This window comes from Caretta caretta, chromosome 2 (assembly GCF_965140235.1).
Source record: "Caretta caretta isolate rCarCar2 chromosome 2, rCarCar1.hap1, whole genome shotgun sequence".
NCBI lineage: Eukaryota > Metazoa > Chordata > Testudines > Cheloniidae > Caretta > Caretta caretta.
Window position 1 is genome coordinate 134,121,207 of NC_134207.1, and position 6,021 is coordinate 134,127,227.

Consider the following 6,021-nt stretch of genomic DNA (forward strand, 5'->3'; position numbering starts at 1 on the left):
GAACAGCTGTGCGACAGCTACAACTCCCTGGGCTACTTCCCCATGGCCTCCTCACAAAACCTTCTTTATCCTCACCACAGGATCTTCCTTCTGGTGTCTGATAATGCTTGTACTCCTCAGTCCTCCAGCAGTACACCTTCTCACTCTCAGCTCCTAGCACCTCTTGCTCCGCACACACACACCACAAACTGAAGTGAGGTCCTTTTCAAACTCAGGTGCCCTGATTAGCCAGCCTGCCCTAATTGATTCTAGCTGCTTTTTAATTGGCTCCAGGTGTCCTAATCAGTCTGCCTGCCTGAATTTGTTCCAGCAAGTTCCTTCTTTTTCTAGAACTGCCCCTGTTACCTTACCCAGGGAAAATGGACCTGCTTAATCTGGGACTAATATATCTGCCTTCTAACACTCTCCTTCTGTGCCTGTGAGGGAGGCCAGAGCAAAGTGGCGATGGGGCTGCAGGATGAGGAGATGCTGGAGGGCCACAGCGGTGAACCTGAGGAAGAGGAAGAGGAGGAGGAAGCAGAGCTAGTGGATCCTTTAACCACAGTAAGGGAGCACTGTGAGCAGACTGAGAAGTGTGTGAAGGCACAGGAGAAGCTAGAGCTGTGTGAAGCGCGAGTGTCCGCAAGGTCCCACACCAGAATCTGAAGTAAATGTTGGAGCAAGTCCCACCATCTGCCTCCATCGTTCAGCTGGAACACAGTGCAGTTTCCTTTTGGATTCCAAGTGCTGCTTGCTGCCCGTTACTGTGAATGTACAGTATAAGTGAACAGCTTCCTGGCTGTGCTGCAGTGATCCAGGTGCCAACGTGTCATTGCATCTATGTTCCGTGAAAAACATGCAGCTGTAACACAACCATCTTCTGTGGTTTTCCATATTAAACATATTCAAAGTTTAAAAAAAACCCCACACTCTCCTGTAGCCATCTGGCTTGACCCTGTCACAAGACATATGTTTTGTTTCTCCTTTCATTTCTCTTCCTTGTGACTTTTTTCCTTTAAACTCTTGTTTTGTCCTCTCCTTTCTTTCTCAGTATCCATGTTTTGACTTAGACTATTTTTTAAAGTAACCAGAGAGGGTCGGGGGGGGGGGGTGGTGGTGACAAAAATAGTAGAAAATCACAAATTATAACTTATGTTGACAGGGAGCGATTTAGAAATTTTTAAATGTAGGTTGAATTTTCTCAGAAAGAAAAGGAGTACTTGTGGCACCTTAGAGACTAACCAATTTATATGAGCATAAGCTTTCGTGAGCTACAGCTCACTTCATCGGATGCATTCTGTAGCTCACGAAAGCTTATGCTCAAATAAATTGCGAATACAGACTACCATGGCTGTTACTCTGAAACCTGTCATTATGCAATTTTCTCAGAGTTTTCCTCAAACTAGCTGATAGCTTTGGACACTTTATTCCTGAGTTCAGAGAAGTTATATCTACACAATGGATTATTGGTCCACACCTCTTGTTTCTTAGTATTAACATAAGCACAACTGATTGTCTTTGAACTAAATTCATAGTGAAAGAGACAAAAGATTATAGCTGGTTTAGCCTTCACTGTCAGTGAATCCATTGGAAAAAATGATCATTTGGAGGCACAAAAGAATAAAAGTCAAACCAGAATATGTTACAATGACAGAGACCTTGAGAAAACATCTTCTAACATAAAAATGAAATATTTAATTATAGTTGTGATATTTGAGGATATTTTGAGACCTTGAAAACTGGTATGAGCAGGTCTACTGTAGAGTGCATCCAGATATTGTTCATATTTTCAAAATAGTACTTTATCCTCAGAAACTGATAAATAAAATGATGAATAATATAGATTTACATATGCTCCTCTATTCAGTACCAGGCTATAATTAAGCCTCATGTTCTGCTCCTGTTAACAAACAGGAGCCACTAAAAGAGGAATAATTTCAATTTGGCTATTCAATATCGCCATGGATCACCATTTTGCATTGTAATTTATGACCCACCCTGCTGAATGAATTTTGTTAACTTTGTCCTGTTATTATTACATACACTTAATACTCACACTATCATTTTTAATGTAATAATTTCAAAATACTAGATCTGGATGATGATTGCATTTGAATGGTTTACCATGGTGTTCTGTTCTAATTTACATCTAGCTTCAGTTGGATTGCATTGGTGTAAATGTACTGATTTGGGGCATTTTTTTTGTTGCAAAAATGTATTTATTTTTTAACAATAGTAAAAACTCTGTTTTATAGCATGATATGTGCAATTGCCATTGTGCCTTTTTCTTCTTTTCACAATTAAATTTCCTTGGGCATTATCAAGCCATCAGTTTTTAAATCTGAAGCCAATGGGGAGTTCTTTTTAGAAGTCAGTGGTGTATGACAGCCCACTGTCAATAGTAAAAATCTTATCTCAGACAAGAGGATCAGTATCGCAGTCTCACAATGGAACACCACATAACGAAGGGAAGAATTAACCTTTAAAGTATTACACACTAACTTATTATTTTTCGACTGGAAAAGAGTTGAACGTGGCTCAGCAAAGCAAATACCTTTGATCACAAGCTGTTCTCTCCTCCTGTGGGCATCTCCTAGGAGTTCAGAAGTAGGTCAGTTAGATATAATGTAAGTGCCCATATTTCAAAGGGCATCCTATGTGGAAATACTTCCCTAAAATGTAGTCAGCCTAGGATTTACATCATATCCTTGGATAATACTGATCAGCTGACTCTATGATATTGTTCCTAGAGAGTACTCTCAAGAACGGAGTTAAAATATGGCAGGCACTACTAGCTTAGAATGGCAATAGTGGATAGTATATTTGCATCCCCCGTAAAACCCATCTTGAATTCCACTGACAGGAATGCTTTGGTACTGTACAAAACTTTCTCCTGTAAGGCAGCTACATGCTATATTAGCTTTCCCTTTCAGTTGACCATTAATATAATTATTCACCTTATATTTTCACTTTAAACATGCACATGCATTTTCTGCCAAGGCCAGCTTGACACACAGACACACACTCTGGTTTAGGAGTGACAAAGGGTAGCCCATTATACTTTCAAGAGAGAGATGACCAAGTTTAAACTAAAATACTTGAAAATACCTTAGCCTAGGATCTCAGTCCTGATGTAGTCACTGTTCATGTGCCACACCTGAATATGCTGGTGACTTCTGAAATGTGAAAATTAAAGTGAATGTAATCTGGAATAAATGAAATAAATCCAGAGCACAAATGAAACAGATAAGCCCCAATTCAGAAAAAAACATTTTAACTCATGCCTAAATGCTTTGCTGAATAACACATACTGATAAAGTTTCAGCCAATTCCGTCCAACCACAACACATTCAAGAGTAAATTTACAGCTAAGGGTATAAATATTAAATCTAGTTATTAATGGTTGCTGTGTTTTTAACTTCCTGCCATTGTGCCTTGCTGAAGACACACTATATCCTATGATCAAATTAAACAAATTGCCATGGGATACCAGTGATGCTAGAAATAAATGTAGCACACCACAAATGAAAAACAACCTTCCCCCTCCACAAACAAAAATGTCAACGTAAAATGCAGTGATTTATAAGTCATATACTCTGTGTCAGAATAAAGCAGGGGCAATTTTAAACTTCCTCGGACAATTCAATAACCTGCAGACCATCCCCAGATCAAGTAACCTACAAACTGGCAAAGGATGTCTTATTACTAATCCTAGATACTCCTACAATCAGAGAAATAGATGGAGCCATATAGCAGACTTGCTATCTCCACTTAGAAGACTAAAAAATGTCAAAGGAAACCAAAACCAGACTAAAACAAATTCTGAAAGACAATTTTATCTATATGTATTAAGAAGATAGTCACACGAGGTAGAAAGTATCGTTAAGGCTGTGGGTTTGTCACGGAGGTCACGGAAGTCATGGATTCCATGACTTTCCATGACCTCTATGACTTCTGCAGCAGCCACTGCACCTGGTTCAGGGGCAGCTCAGGAAGTTCCTGCGCCAGGCATACCGGCCGCTGCTTGGGCAGTCTTGGCCACCATGTCGCAGCAGCAGAGTTTGGGTGTGGGAGGGGGCAGGAGGTCGGGGCACGGGACGGGGTGAGGTGGGTAGCACTTATCTGGGGGCTCCCTGGAAATGGCGACATCCCCCTTGCTCAGCTGCTAGGCAGAGGCATAGCCAGGCAGCTCTGCACGCTGCCTCTGCCCAGAGTGCTGGCTTTGCAGGTCCCATTGGCCAGGGAGCTGTGGGGGGTGCTGCCTCACAATCCAAGTTCCAGACTCTGTGCCCAACCATCTCTTATCTCAATTGAGCTTGTTGTGCGTTTTTAATGCTAGTTCTTCCAGTTCCTTAAACCTTTTACAGGATAGTTAGATGCTTATGTGGGATAAGTCTTTTAACATCACTCCCTGCACTCACCCACTCTACTTCTTCCTGGCGTATGCACAATGTGCCTCAGGTGGTATGTGACCAGGATTCATCACCAAATTTGGTCCACTGGCTGGGTCATTAGTTTCCCCGGCCCGGGTCATGTATTGACAGGGAGTGTGATGTGAATGCTGTTCCATGCACCCCAGTTCCACTGACTTAGAATAAACTAAACTCCATGCTGGCTGGGCCATTATTCCATAATAAATAAGGAAGGTGCTAGAGATAAAGGATTTGTGTCTGCAGAATAACATTCCTCCTCATGTTTGGGAGACAACCCTTTGTCTGTGATAGGAGACTCCTAGAAGCACACATTCTTCTCTGCTCTGCTGCCACGTTGCTCATGTACTCAGTTCCCGAGGAGCCTGGTGTGCTGACTGTGTCCATGTTAGAGTACCTAATGCTCTTTTCCCTTTTTCTTCTGGTGTTAAGAAGAAGTGTTATCTAACTCATTGCGTGTGTATTTGAGCTGTGGCGGTGTTTCAAAGCTTATAAAAGGCCCTTTTCTGAAGCCCTTTTGTGAGCTAGCCATCTGAGCTACGTGTTAGAGTGAGAGTTGCAGAATCTGGCACTAAATGCACAGTCATCAACTTTACCCTGCTCACTCACCTGTCCTGACAGTTTATCTTCATAGATCTAACAGGGATCCCTCAGTAGTTCCCATGTATTAACTACACTACGGCTCAGCACCAGAACCACAGAAAAGGAGAACACTTCACTTTTGACTGTTCTCTTGTCATATCTACAATAGCCACTATATAAAACTTGCTTTCCAATGGTATTGCTGCTGCAAATGTAGTTGTAATTGTCATGGTTTTAATGTTTTTTTTCTAATCAAATAAAAAAATGTCCCCCATCAACTGATTCTACTCTTCCTAAGTAAATCAGTTTGCCTTTGGATGTGCAACTGTGGGGATTGGAAAGAATCATGATAATATTAATGTATATTAAACATATTTAATTCTGTAAATTTTAGGTGCCTCCTGACTTTTTGAAACCAATAATATTTGAATGTGTTGGATATTTCTCTAGATACCACATGGTTAGTTTGCCTAATAAGACAAAGAATTAGTTTGGGGTTTAAAAATGTTTAAAGGACACCACTTCTCTTCTTGCTACATACCAGTGAGTTAATACAGCAGGAAGTCTCAAACTTGTTCACAATGTACACCATATATAGTAAATTAGCATGCCCATAATGTGTCTTACCAATGTTCCATCTAGCCAGTATCCTACCTTATGACAACCACCAGTGCCAGATACTTCAGAGGAAATGAACAGCAGTGATCCATCCCGCTCATCCAGTCCCAGCTTCTGACAGTAAGAAGTTTAGGGGCACCCAGAGCATGGAGCTGTTTCCCTGAGTGTTTTGGCTAATAGTCATTTATGGACCTATCCTCCATGAACTTATCTCATTCTTTTTTGAACCCAGTTCTACTTTTGCTCTTCACAACATCCCCTCAACAAATTCAACAGGTTGGTTGTGCATTATGTGAAGAAGTACTTCCTTATGTTTATTTTAAACCTGATGCCTATTAATTTCATTGTGTGACCGCTGATTCTTGTGTTACGTGAAGGGGTAACACTTTCCTATTCACTTTCTCCACACCAA

The 6,021-nt window shown here is 41.0% G+C and overlaps 1 long non-coding RNA gene across 1 annotated transcript; it reads right to left on the minus strand.

Annotated features, from left to right (window-relative positions):
• Positions 1-729: 729 nt before the first annotated feature.
• Positions 730-3,159, minus strand: LOC142070825 (uncharacterized). The gene is made up of 3 exons (XR_012666748.1): positions 3,088-3,159; positions 2,534-2,572; positions 730-817 (listed from the first exon to the last, which is right to left on the minus strand). It is a non-coding gene; the product is annotated as an uncharacterized LOC142070825 (long non-coding RNA).
• Positions 3,160-6,021: the final 2,862 nt, after the last annotated feature.